Source organism: Oncorhynchus clarkii, chromosome 2, assembly GCF_045791955.1.
Source record: "Oncorhynchus clarkii lewisi isolate Uvic-CL-2024 chromosome 2, UVic_Ocla_1.0, whole genome shotgun sequence".
Classification (NCBI taxonomy): Eukaryota; Metazoa; Chordata; class Actinopteri; order Salmoniformes; family Salmonidae; genus Oncorhynchus; species Oncorhynchus clarkii.
In genome coordinates, this window is record NC_092148.1 from 57,719,709 (window position 1) to 57,733,545 (window position 13,837).

At 42.4% G+C, this 13,837-nt stretch overlaps 2 protein-coding genes across 4 annotated transcripts in view; one reads left to right on the forward strand and one right to left on the reverse strand.

Moving 5' to 3' along the window:
* The window catches only part of LOC139370552 (cytosolic carboxypeptidase 4), a 259,601-nt gene that overhangs the window by 30,032 nt on the left and 215,732 nt on the right, over positions 1–13,837 (forward strand). The gene's annotated exons all lie outside the window — the stretch shown is intronic.
* Positions 8,529–13,837, reverse strand: part of LOC139370533 (ectodermal-neural cortex 2) — a 52,924-nt gene continuing 47,615 nt past the window's right edge. For all 3 annotated transcript variants that reach the window (XM_071110092.1, XM_071110101.1, XM_071110109.1), the window contains one exon: positions 8,529–11,378. The gene's annotated coding sequence lies outside the window, so the exon portion shown is untranslated. The remainder of the gene's footprint in view (positions 11,379–13,837) is intronic.

Below are 13,837 nucleotides of genomic sequence, written 5' to 3' on the forward strand. Positions count from 1 at the left end.
AGAGAGAGAGAGAGAGAGAGAGAGAGAGAGAGAGAGAGAGAGAGAGAGAGAGAGAGAGAGAGAGAGAGAGAGAGAGAGAGAGAGAGAGAGAGAGAGAGAGAACACCCATACAGTACCACCCATTCTTTATCCATCTTTCTGATGGTCATTTATGATGACCTATTGGAGATCAATAAGGATCACTGATAGGTTCAATGGTTGGGCCCAAGGCTAACCTAGCAGTCATTCTCAGTCTGTTGCTGTTGCATATGATATTATTGATTTGGTTTATAACAGTGATGGAACACTCACCACATAGAAACAGCCAAACCCAGCTACTGTGCTGGTGCTGTATATATCTGGATGTTTAGCATTATGCTTAGCTACCAGGTTGTGCTGCTGCCATGTTGTGTTGCTACCATGCTGTGTTGTTGTCTTATGTCTCTCTTTATGTAGTGTTGTGGTGTCTCTCTTGTCGAGATGTGTGTTTTGTCCTACATTTTTTATTTTTTTTGCCTTCTGGTAGGCCATCATTGTAAATAAGAATTTGTTCTTAACTGACTTGCCTAGTTAAATTAAGGTTAAAGAAATAAAACATAAAAGCACTGTCTTCCTTTTCAGACCCCTGCTCAAACAGTTTACATGTCACGTTGTCAATTTGAATGTATTACTGACGCAAATATGTTTTTGGCCATACGTTAACAACCATTTCAAATATACAGTAGGCTACACAACCACTCTTATACAGTCAGTCAGAGTGACACATAGAAGCGTGCTCTTTTCTCTGCCGATTATAATTGCCTCACATGAATGTTCCATCCATCTGTCAGATCTGACTGCTTCTTAATGATACTGTCATGGTACTTTAGATTTCTGCTGGAATGGTAACAGCTGATGGATGGCACTGAATTAATGAAGAATTCTTTTATATCCATCATATATACTCTTCTGATCCCCATGGATAAAAGATGGTAAGCTTTGAGGGAGTACAGACATCAATTTCATTGTGTTACATGACCTTTGAGTAACCTTTGAGGGAATCTAACATACATGCCAGACCAGTAATACAGTATCTTTGATGTGTATACAGGTTTATGGTGAATCCTTCACCTTGTTTCCCTGTTTCCCCCTCCCTCTGACAGTACAGCGTGTTCTCTCTCTCTCTGATTTAATCGAGAAGCTGTGAAATGGGATTTGTAACACCCTGTGCTGAAATCCTCAACACCTAACTTGTGAAACGACAGAAAGTCTCTACTAGAAAGTGTCCTCTTAGCGACCTTATTTTGTCACTCAATGTTTGCGTGTGCCGTTCCTATATTCTCTCCTTTTCTCATGAGAATGTGTCATATATTTAACCCAACACCTGCCCAAACACCTTCCTTTGCCCTTCATGGAAACCTAATATCTCAGCCTTGGCTGTGATTACTGTCATTGTCATTCACTAGCTTCTACGGGACCAAAATTACAGCTTGCACCACCTCAGGGGGATTACTCTCCCAGACATAAGTGATGGTTACCCCTCTAAACATGGGGTTTATACCCTTTTCCACCCCCACCTAGTCACAGTGTCCTAAGAATGTCACACAAACATACAGCAACAAGGTGACTCCCAGGCAACAGGAGCATGTGGCGGAGCCCCCTCACTGACCGCCTGAGCCCATCCCACCCCCACCCTGTCACTCCCCTTGGCCCCAGCAGCTGGCTCTGCCAGCCTATATAACCTACTGCAGGAGGGAGGTAAGGAGCCGCTGTATTTACCCTGCACACCGCAGGAGACAATGCGACAGGGTGGCAACTTGAGCCAGAATAATGTGTTCTACTGCAGTACTGTCAGGGGAAACCAGAGTAATGTGTTCTACTGCAGTACTGTCAGGGGAAACCAGGGTTAGGTGTTCCACTGCAGTACTGTCAGGGGAAACCAGAGTAATGTGTTCCACTGCAGTACTGTCAGGGGAAACCAGAGTAATGTGTTCCACTGCAGTACTGTCAGGGGAAACCAGGGTTAGGTGTTCTACTGCAGTACTGTCAGGGGAAACCAGGGTTAGGTGTTATACTGCAGTACTGTCAGGGGAAACCAGGGTTAGGTGTTCTACTGCAGTACTGTCAGGGGAAACCAGGGTTATGTGTTCTACTGCAGTACTGTCAGGGGAAACCAGGGTTAGGTGTTCTACTGCAGTACTGTCAGGGGAAACCAGGGTTAGGTGTTCTACTGCAGTACTGTCAGGGGAAACCAGGGTTAGGTGTTCTACTGCAGTAATGTCAGGGGAAACCAGGGTTATGTGTTCTACTGCAGTAATGTCAGGGGAAACCAGGGTTATGTGTTCTACTGCAGTACTGTCAGGGGAAACCAGGGTTATGTGTTCTACTGCAGTAATGTCAGGGGAAACCAGGGTTAGGTGTTCTACTGCAGTACTGTCAGGGGAAACCAGGGTTAGGTGTTCCACTGCAGTACTGTCAGGGGAAACTAGGGTTAGGTGTTCTACTGCAGTACTGTCAGGGGAAACCAGTGTAATGTGTTCTACTGCAGTACTGTCAGGGGAAACCAGAGTAATGTTTCCCATTGCAGTCCTGTCAGGGGAAACCAGGGTTTAGGTGTTCTACTGCAGTACTGTCAGGGGAAACCAGGGTTATGTGTTCTACTGCAGTACTGTCAGGGGAAACCAGGGTTATGTGTTTCACTGCAGTACTGTCAGAGGAAACCAGAGTAATGTGTTCTACTGCAGTACTGTCAGTGGAAACCAGGGTTATGTGTTCTACTGCAGTACTGTCAGGGGAAACCAGGGCTATATGTTTCACTGCAGTACTGTCAGGGGAAACCAGGGTTATGTGTTCTACTGCAGTACTGTCAGGGGAAACCAGGGTTATGTGTTCTACTGCAGTACTGTCAGGGGAAACCAGGGTTAGGTGTTCCACTGCAGTCCTGTCAGTGGAAACCAGGGTTTCGTGTTCTACTGCAGTACTGTCAGGGGAAACCAGGGTTATGTGTTTCTTGCAGTCCTGTCAGGGGAAACCAGGGTTATGTGTTTCTTGCAGTACTGTCAGGGGAAACCAGGGAGAGAATAACAGAAGTTTGGCTGCTATGCTATCTGGGTATAATATCAGGGCAAATAGATTACTATGCACCAACCGTGACCTTTCATAACAGTTTCATACTGAAACTCTATATATCCATTTAAAAAATGTTGGTAAATTAGCTTTTATTGTTTAAAGAACTTCTGAAAGAGATTGGTGTGCTTTTTCACCATCTATTCATGTTATGGGGTTGTTCGATAACAGACATGTATTTGTTTGAAATCTGTCCCTTGAAGGTTTCATTTCAGAAAGTTTGTTGCAAAGAACTGTTTCAAATTTTATAAATCAATATAGTAATATGAGATTTGTATGTAAAATATTAGTAATTTGCAGATACTCTTATCCAGAGCGACTTACAGTAAGTGCATTCATCTTAAGATACCTAGGTGAGACAACCACATATCACAGTCAAATATACAGGATACAGGCATTCTATTCCAGCTAAACAATGGATATATAGTGTTTTGGAACATAACCCATTTTAAAACACAACAGCAATATTTACACACACATGAAGGCGATTATAAGCAATCACTTCTGATGAAAAAACACAAGTAAATTACTGTTTTGGAACGAAAATCTAATATTATTGTCACAACACCTTACCATGTACTATATCTAGGAAATAACTGGAAAATATGTTGTATCAAAGCTTGAAACTAAGGTCTCCTTTGCAGTGACTTGTAATATAACATAGTTACAGAGCTTTTATTGTTATATTGTATTATGACCCGGTATCCTACTGTATTCTTGAGAGGCATGGTGCCTTTAATCCTCTGTGCAGCAGAGTGATTCAGCATATAGCAGGGTAGCAGGGTTGGGTTCTAAAGTGCAGAGTGATTCGATAAAAGACCGGAGTGCCAGGTAAGGTCCATTATACTGCACATCCTGTCTCTGACTCACACTGCCTGTGCTTTGACCCCATTCACAGTGATATATTTACTATGGAACAGCAAAGTATTAAAATTGCATCAGTATAAAATGTGTTGGGGGAATCTATAGAACAAGATTATAGTATAAAAAGGAACAATACAAATAAATGATGACTGATGCCATGTTATCTGTATCGTATTCCTCTGGGGGGGTAGAAAGACAGCAGGCTGTGCTGCTACAGGTTATGCTCTCTCTGAGTATTAGGAGGACCCATCAAACCCCCCACTGTGCCCCCTTCACACGCCTGACATGACTGCCTCCAAAATAGCTTTCTTCCATGTGGCGTGAGGATAGAAACTACTCCCCCCTCCAACCCTCCTCCCTCCTGCAATCTTTACATCCCCCCTCTCCCCGTCTTTCACCAGCGAACATAATTGCGTAATGTGCCTCTCACATCCGAGACAATGGAAGCAGCAACGCAAACAATGACAACAAACAAACAGAGTCCTATTTTGAAAGGCAGTGCAGCAAAGTGGCTAAATCCCTGTGCTCAGATTCATTCCTCTGTGTGCTATAGACATGTGAACACTGCTCTCCCCTGGAGTGCTGCTTCCTCCACTCAGCTACAGGAAATGTGCATTAGAAGATTATCTCTCAAGGATTGGCAAAGATTAAAGTGTTGTACAGTGGCTTGCGAAAGTATTCACCTCTCTTGGCATTTTTCCTATTTTGTTGCCTTACAACCTGGAATTAAAATTGATTTTTGGGGGGTTTGTATCATTTGATTTACACAGCTTTGAAGATGCAAAATCTTTTTTCTCGTGATACAAACAAGAAATAAGACAAAAATACTGAAAACTTGAGCATGCATAACTATTCTCCCCGCCAAAGTCAATACTTTGTAGAGCCACCTTTTGCAGAAATTACAGCTGCAAGTCTCTTGGGGTATGTCTCTATAAGTTTGACATATCTAGCCACTGGGATTTTTGCCCATTCTGCTCCAGCTCCTTCAAGTTGGATGGATTCCACTTTAAATCATACCACAGATTCTCAATTGGATTGAGTTCTGGACTTTCCCCTTAAACCACTCGAGTGTTGCTTTAGCAGTATGCGTAGTGTCATTGTCCTGCTGGAAGGTGAAACAAGTTTACCTCAAGAATTTCCCCGTGTTTAGCCCCATCCATCATTTGTTCAATTCTGACCAGTTTCCCAGTTCCTGCCGATGAAAAACCACCATGCTTCACTGTGGGGATAGTGTTCTTGGGGTGATGAGAGGTGTTGGGTTTGCGCCAGACATATAGTTTTCCTTGATGGCCAAAAAGCTGCATTTTAGTCTCATCTGACCAGAGTACCTTCTTCCATATGTTTGGGGAGTCTCCCACATGCTTTTTGGCAAACACCAAACGTATTTGCTTATTTTTTTCTTTAAGCAATGGCTTTTTTTGTGGCCACTCTTCCGTAAAGCCCAGCCCTGTGTGGTGTACAGCTTAAAATTGGTCCTATGGACAGATACTCCAATTTCCGCTGTAGAGCTTTGCAGCTCCTTCAGGGTTATCTTTGGTTTCTTTGTTGCCTCTCTGATTAATGCCTTTCTTGCCTGGTCCGTGAGTTTTGAAGGGCAGCCTTCTCTTGGCAGGTTTGTTGTGGTGCCATATTTTTAACATTTCTGATATTTTCTTATAACCCAACCCTGATCTGTACTTCTCCACAACTTTGTCCCTGACCTGTTTGGAGAGCTCCTTGGTCTTCATGGTGCCGCTTACTTGGTGGTGCCCCTTGCTTAGTGGTGTTGCAGACTCTGGGGCCTTTCAGAACAGGTGTGGATATATACTGAGATCATGTGACACTTAGATTGCACACAAGTGGACTTTATTTAACTAATTAAGTGACTTCTGAAGGTAATTGGTAGCACCAGATCTTATTTAGGGGCTTCATAGCAAAAGGGGGTGAATACATGTGCATGCATTTGTTTCTTCATTTCACTTCACCAATTTGGACTATTTTATGTATGTCCATTACATGAAATACAAAAAAAAAAAAAGCAACAAAATAGGAAAAAATGCCAAGGGGGATGAATACTTTTGCAAGGCACTGTATATTGTAGTTTGTGTGTGTGTCGATCTGTTCGTGCACGTGTGTGTACGCGTGGCTTATGAGTGTGTGTCTGTGGCATCCGGCACAAGCTTTGTTGTCATTGCCAAGTTTTTCACTGCTGCTGCAGCTAACATGTTTCAGCACTGCTCTGGGAGGTCACCTCCGATTTTACAGTAGCCTTTTTCACATAGTTCTTCCTACACTTGGCACTTGTACTACCAGACAGACAGAAAGATGACATCACCCCAGAGTAATGCAGACAGAGCACCTGGGTTGGCGAGTCCTGGGCTTACCTGTACTGCAGCTCCAGACTCCGTTATGTAAATCTTAAGGAGTCGGGCTTTCCATAGAACCTAGGTGGAGCGTGTCTCAGCTTGACCGGAAAGCACACACATTTCTGTAGAATTGTAATATTCTCTCCTACATTCCCCTCTTTTTGGAATTAAACAGTACAGCATTAGTCAGATGAGGATGTTCTCAGCAGGTTTACATAAAATGATTCACATAATGGTAAATCATGATAAAATGATTCACATAACGGTAAATCATGATAAAATGATTCACATAACGGTAAATCATGATAAAATGATTCACATAACGGTAAATCATGATAAAATGATTCACATAACGGTAAATCATGATAAAATGATTCGCTGAACAGGTGCAGGTGTAGGATCTTAATTTGACCACCCTGTTGTTGCAGGAAATTTACTTTAAAAATGATTCTAAAGTCTGTATTATCTACTTTAAAATGTCTGAGTTGATTTGCCCTAACTAAAAATGTATCAATCCCTACACAAATGTCCATTATAGCTGGAATCTGCATTAAGTGAAAAAACACCACCGTTTGCCCCAGCACATTTGTTATTGTTTTTGTTTTGTTTATGAAATGTAGGAGAGGCGCATCCAGCACTGTGAGAAAATGCATTCACAAAACATACTCTGCTGTTCTATCGCTCGTGCAGTGTGGGGCTTCACAGATGCCCATCGCTCTTCACTTGACACATCATAATTCCATTCTCAAGCTTGATTGGGTTGTTTTGAAGGTGATCTCAGTCATCCATCTACTAGACATTCCCCTCTCCATTCCTCTGCATGAATAGCTACTAGGATCAAAATTCCAATATCACATTCCTGATCCTAAATTTAGTAAGACATTCATGAAAAAATTCAGCTTTTTGGAAAAAATAATCTAGAATCTAAAACCATGGCTGCTATACATTATTTACAATACAAGGAATACAAGGGGGGGGGGGGGGGGGGGCAACAGTTGTGTCCTTATGGAAACTTTGACTGGGTTTATAATATTTAGCTCTGAATTCCAGCTCAGCTCAGTCCATGGATAGTTGAAAAAGATTGCACAATTGTATTTTCAAAGGCTTTTCAACCTTATGCAGCACACCTTTTTTCCTAAATGTATTATTTTACCTGTTGGGAACTTGGTACCTGTAGGTTGAGTACATTTAAGATAAACTCTTATAATAGCTATATAATACACTATAATTGTAGTACTGTTCGTAGTGGAGGTGTGTTGCAGTTCCTGTTTATCAGCTGTCTGTCCCAGTGGTGCAGTCAGGCTAGTCCAATCCTGCTGCTCTCTTCTCCACAACGACAGAAACACCAGCCACCCCTTACACACAATACGGCTGCAGCCAACCATCAGCTTGACCTCTAACCTCTCAACCCCCAGGAGAGTCTGTGTATCCAAGGCGTTCAGAGAGAAGGTCGATAAGACTTCCTGCAGAACAGAACTGCATGCTAAGCAATTGAGGTTAAGAGTAGCAGACCACTGTCAATCCCATCGGCGGGGAGGGAGATGAGCTGCTCATGTTGTTGACCTATTATGACACAGACTTACGGGGCTAATGGAACTTGTTTTTTTCACGTCTGTTAATCAGCGGTAAATAAAAGATGAGCTGGTGGAGCATCAGACAGGCCCTGATCTATGATTGGCATTACAGCGTGAAGCGAGTGTGAATGACTCTCTGTGCTCTTAATGTGATGATTTTCTGACCATCATGCATTAATCCTCCACTCAACTGTACTGTGTCCATGACCTCTCTGGGAAGCTGCCAGGTTATTAGCCTTTTATATGTACAGTATGGCTCACAGTATGGTGGTCACACAGTGTGGCTCACAGTATACGTCAGATCCTTTTCCTTGTTCATTGAGAGATACTCAAGTTTACAGAAAGCAAAAGCATTTCAGAATTTCAATAGCTCTAGTCGACAGAGTTCCAGAGTTGTGAACAGCTTCATGGAGCTTGCAGGGGTAAGGGATTGTTCATGTTCAAGCCTTATGAACAGTATCATTTCAGAAGAGATTTACTAGATGTCAGTTATCTCAAAGTGATGCACATGGCAACACTAAAGGAGACAAGAGAGAACTGATATGGATGAATGTTCCTACATAATTGGACATCGAGAGATATGTATTTATTGCTAGCTGGTTCTTTTATTGTTGGGGATGAACTGTCACGTGTAGTGATTGTGTAAATGCAAGAAATCAGCTTGAAAAAACAAGGCATTCTTTATTCTCTTTTCGGGAACAGTAAAAAAGCTGTTGGCTAAAGGATATTTAGTTATTAAAAACGGTAGACAACAAGACGTCAATGTACTATGTAATAGCCTTTCATGAAAATAAAATATTTGCACTTCATTGTACTTTGAACTCCTGTGAAGTTCAGCGAGATTTAATTATTGCTTGAGGGATTTTGTGAACTGGGAAGAGAGGTGTGGATATGCTCAAATATACATGAGCAAGGATGCTCCAAGATTGCTCAATCATGAAGCAACTAAGGAAAAAAACAGAACAACTCTGCTGCTGCATTTCAATGAGAGTCAGCTCCCTGTGAAGGCTAGCATGCTATTACTGTCATACACAGACTATCCCATTAGGAGTTTGGAGGTGCTGCAGCCTGAAAGCAGTTAGGTGGAGTAGCTCATTATGTAGTACAGTGATACACCTCTGCCATCATCTTAGAATGGAAAACAACATAGGCCTATACTGGCAAATTCTGTTTTCTCAATAAAATAAGTATGGAAAAGCAACTCATATTTGAGGGGGGGAGGGGGGAATCAGTTCCATCCCAATTCAACACCTGGCTGTAGTTCATATGCAGAACAAGCCCAGAGATCTACTAGGTCATTGAAAACATACAATCTTAACTGTTCATAATGTAAAAGGAGTGTGATGGTAGCACTCCGTAAGGGCATTGTATGTGTGTTGGAAGGAGGGTGATCTTGGATGATATGTGATATTAGTGATGACAAAGGGCAGCAGGTGGTCTGTCCAGACGGCTGAGAGGCAGGTCGGACAGTCTCCTGGCAGAGGACTCACCTTCCACCTGCCCAGGGGGCTTGCTATGCTGCCTGGCGACGCCTGCCTGTGCCCTTGGCTGCCTTTGGAACTCCTGCTAAAGCTTCTGGGCTGATTAGAGGGGAGGGGAAAATATGTCTGTAATGGGCTATAAAACAGCAACGCAACAACCTTGTGGCCATACTGTCACTGATTGGTGAATGGGTGGTTGACTAAATGACTTCGAATGGCTGTTATTTGGACAAACATAAGGATGAGTGAACGTCTAAAAGGAATATACCCATTTAAAATTTTGTTTAATGGATGGAGCCTAGGGATTAGACTTGTTCCTTTCAGCTAAAAAAAAAAGCTGAGAGAATCAAACGTGTGTTTCTCTTAACCCTGAGGGGCCATGAAGAAGCAGGAAATATCACTGATGTGGTCTGCGTCCACACCAGTCACTCCCATCCTAACGTGTCGTGCTAATAGCTTCTCACTGTAGCAGTGCAAACATTACAGGAGAAGACCCTTGTATCCTGGGGAGGAGAGGATCGTTAGGCAAAGTTATGAATAAAACCTTAAATCATTCATTTACGCAGAAAATGTATTCAGCAGGCAGAGCCAAGCTAACTTACCGTTGCCTTCGCTAGGTTTGTCTCAGGGTCTTTATATTGGTGCTCATAAAGGAAGGAAGGATTGTATATACACGTGAAAATACAGGAGGAGTCATTTGAGGTTGCATACTGCAATAGTTAGTGATTTCCTATAGCAAAATAAAATATGGACTGAAGTGTGCTTCCAAAAAACCTTGCATTAAATAATTCATCATGAGAACATTATTTGCATTGTCGAAGTGAGCTTACTACCGTTTCTACCATTTGGCTGACTTAGCAGAACACTTCTGAGTGACCTAACATTCTCATCAGAGTAACCACGTCAGAAAAGGGATACAATTCTGGAATAAATCCCCACTGGTTTTAAGCCAACTCAAATTATTATCATAAGCTGATTTTCTCTACTTCAAAGCCCTCTGGAATGTCTGCATTAGAGTTGTCACAAATCAAGACGACAAGCTGAGGCACTTATTTAAGCCATTTCCCTGTACTTATGGAACCAGTCAACATGCATCAAAAAGTAATTTATTCAAACACTTCAGAGTGAAATGACAAACCTTCCTACCAGTATTAGGCACAAGGAATTCAGTTCACAAGGAGGCCTTATTACAGTCCTTGAAGGCACCCCTCACATGGAAAACTGCAGTTTAAAAGTGAGTCCTTATCATTAAAACGTTCCTGTTAAGTTCTCCTTCCTATCAGGGACTGCTGGAAAAAAGGTTGTTGCTTCTGTGCGGCTGTCATCCCACAAACTAACTCCAGAAATAAAACACAATTCAGAGAGAAAAAAGTCTTAGTATCAAAAGGTTAGTACCCTCATTGACCCATTATCAACAAACCGAGCAAAAACTGGTTGAATCAATGTTGTTTCCATGTAAAAAAAACAACTATTTCCTTTGAAAGGTCAATGATACAATGTGTTTCTTTGATATATCTCATTGTTTTATAAAGTTGACTTGCACTGTAGGCTATTTGTTGGATATGAGCGTTTGCCGAGTTCATAAATCCTGTGTGCTGAGAGCCTACAGCACCACCTATGATGGAACGGATAGTGTTCCTGCTTACTGTAGTTTATCAATTGTCATTTACAAAAACACATCAGCCCTTGAGGCTATTTTGCCCGGGTTGAGAGGTGGAATGATCTAGTAGTGGATCTCTCAAAAGAAAAACACGTTTCCATGGTCATGGATAAGACTGTTTGGAAGCATGGTGTGGATGTCTCTTTGTGCTATGAAGGAGTAGAGCCAGCTGATGACATCCCTCTTGGAGGACCTTGTATTCAGATTATCTGGAACGGGGAGGGGGGGGCGGGGTGGGTTTGGAGGAGCAGGAATGGGCGACGCTGGCGGAGCCACACCCGTCACCCGATGGACACACGTCAAGCTGTGCTGCGGGCAGGCAAGCCCTAGCAGGCCTCTGCCAGTCACTACGGTCAGAAACATGTGACACCTGTGAACAGAAAGGATGGGGGGGGAAAAACAACAACTGTGAAACCCAAATCTCAGGAGGGAGAAAACAGCAACCGACAACAGCTCCAATGAGAAATACAGACTCAAGCCATCTCAGTTCTGGATTGTGTAAGCGCAAGATGATTACTGTACATTCATGTCATGCAAAATATTGATTCACAGTAAGACTACTGTACAATAATCATGCAGTTCAACAGTTGTTTTTCAAGCAGATCCTTGTCATGCAAATGCATTTCCCCCCCCCCCATAAACAATGTGTACGGAATTGACAGAGGCATGACTTCTCTTGGGAAATGGGCGCACACAGTTTGTACATCTGCTGTTGTATTCCTCTGGTTTTGGCTTTGAGGCAACCCCCCCCCCCCCCAGCAACCAATCCCCCTGTTGTCAGCATTCCATATATTGTGCAAATGATCCTGCGTACTACTCCCTTCACAGAACAGTACAAACTAGCTCTAACCAGAATAGAAGGAGGAGTGGGAGGCCCCGTTGCACAACTGAGCAAGAGGACAAGTACATTAGTGTCAAGTTTGAGAAACAGAAGCCTCACAAGTCCTTAACTGGTAGCTTCATTAAATAGTACTCACAAAACACCAGTCTCAACGTCAACAGTGAAGAGGCGACTTCGGGATGCTGGCCTGGAGTTCCTCTGTCCAGTGGCTGTGTTATTTTTTGCACATCTTAATCTTTTATTGGCCAGTCTGAGATATGGCTTTTTCTTTGCAACTCTGCCTAGAAGGCCAGCATCCCAGAGTCACCTCTTCACTGTTGATGTTGAGACTGGTGTTTTGCAGGCACTATTCAATGAAGCTGCCAGTTGAGGACTTGTGAGGATTCTGTTTCTCAAACTTGACACTAATGTACTTGTCCTCTTGCTCAGTTGTGTAACAGGGCCTCCCACTCCTCTTTCTATTCTGGTTAGAGCCAGTTTGTGCAGTTCTGTGAAGGGAGTAGTACACAGCGTTGGACAAGATCTTCAGTTTCTTGGCAATTTCTCACGTGGAGTGAGAAAGTTCCAAAAATAAAGTTTTGTTTCTGTCCATTTTGAACCTGTAATCGAACCCACAAATGCTGATGCTCCAAATACTCAACTAGTCTAAAGAAGGCCAGTTTTATTGTTTCTTTAAAATCAGAACAACAGTTTTCAGCTGTGCTAACATAATTGCAAAATGGTTTTCTAATGATCAATTAGCCTTTTAAATGATAAACTTGGATTAGCTAACACAACGTGCCATTGGAACACAGGAGGGATGGTAGCTGATAATGGGCCTCTGTTTAATGGAATATCTTCATAGGCGTACAATCTGCTGTTTCCAGCTACAACATTAACCATTTCTGACCAATTTGATGTTATTTTAATGGACCAAAAATGTGCTTTTCTTTAAAAAACAAGGACATTTCAAAGTGACCCCAAATTTTTGAATGGCAGTGTGTATATATAAACAATTTATTATTATTATTATTATTTTTATTTTTTTACAAAGGAGTTACTGCAGTTACTATAGGTCAGGTATCACATCCCTTTTAAATGGGCAATGTCAACTCCCAGAGGTAGGATAAACCAAACGGGTGTGGAAACATGCTTATCGTGTTAACTGATGCGTGACATGGTTTTACAGGATTTACAGTATGGAGACTCCTGAGGACAGGCAGCATGGCTGCTCAGTGCTTACATTAAACAGGTATTAGAACTAGGCCATGCGTACAGTTTCTAATTCAAGTTTGGCCTACACACTTCCGGCAAGGCTGAGAAATCCCACTAGAGGTAGAACTGGTCTCAAAATCCCCCAGCGAGACTTATTTTTTTATTTTTTTTTGCATTAAGAATTAGAATGCATCTGGATTAAATGAGATGGTGAGAGCCTTTCCTCTGAACCGCTCTCTTTCTCCTGGTCCTATAGAGTGAGGCAGGGATTTGAAGTTAAGCTTTCTTTACGTTTCCCTTCCTCTGCTCCTCTGTGATCCGCTCTCGGCAGTAGCCGCGAGCAAGAGTGTTTACCCAGAGGATTTGGAGAAGAGAAACCCCTGTCCCACCTCTGCGGCCCTCCGAGCTAAGCACCGTTAATCCTCTTCTCGTCACCTTGACATGTTTTCACTGCACTCCAATTTAATGCTAATCCTTTCCCTTTGAGTGCAGAGGCATTAAATAGCAGCAATCAAACAATTTCAGAACATACCGGTGTACTGGATATTATGGGCGCATCCAGGTAGCAAGGGGAAAGATACATTCACACAGTGCACTGCTGTGCTTACACACCTCTTTGATCATCACTACAGAAGTCACTAAATCACATAGTAAAGATAACATTTTCATGTAATTCACATCTGTTCACTGGGACTCATGAATAAAGCAATAAGGTTTCTCTCTCAGGTTTGCATATTTATTGGACAACAGCAGCATAACATGCAGCATGAAGTTTTAAAAGTGAGTTATCATCC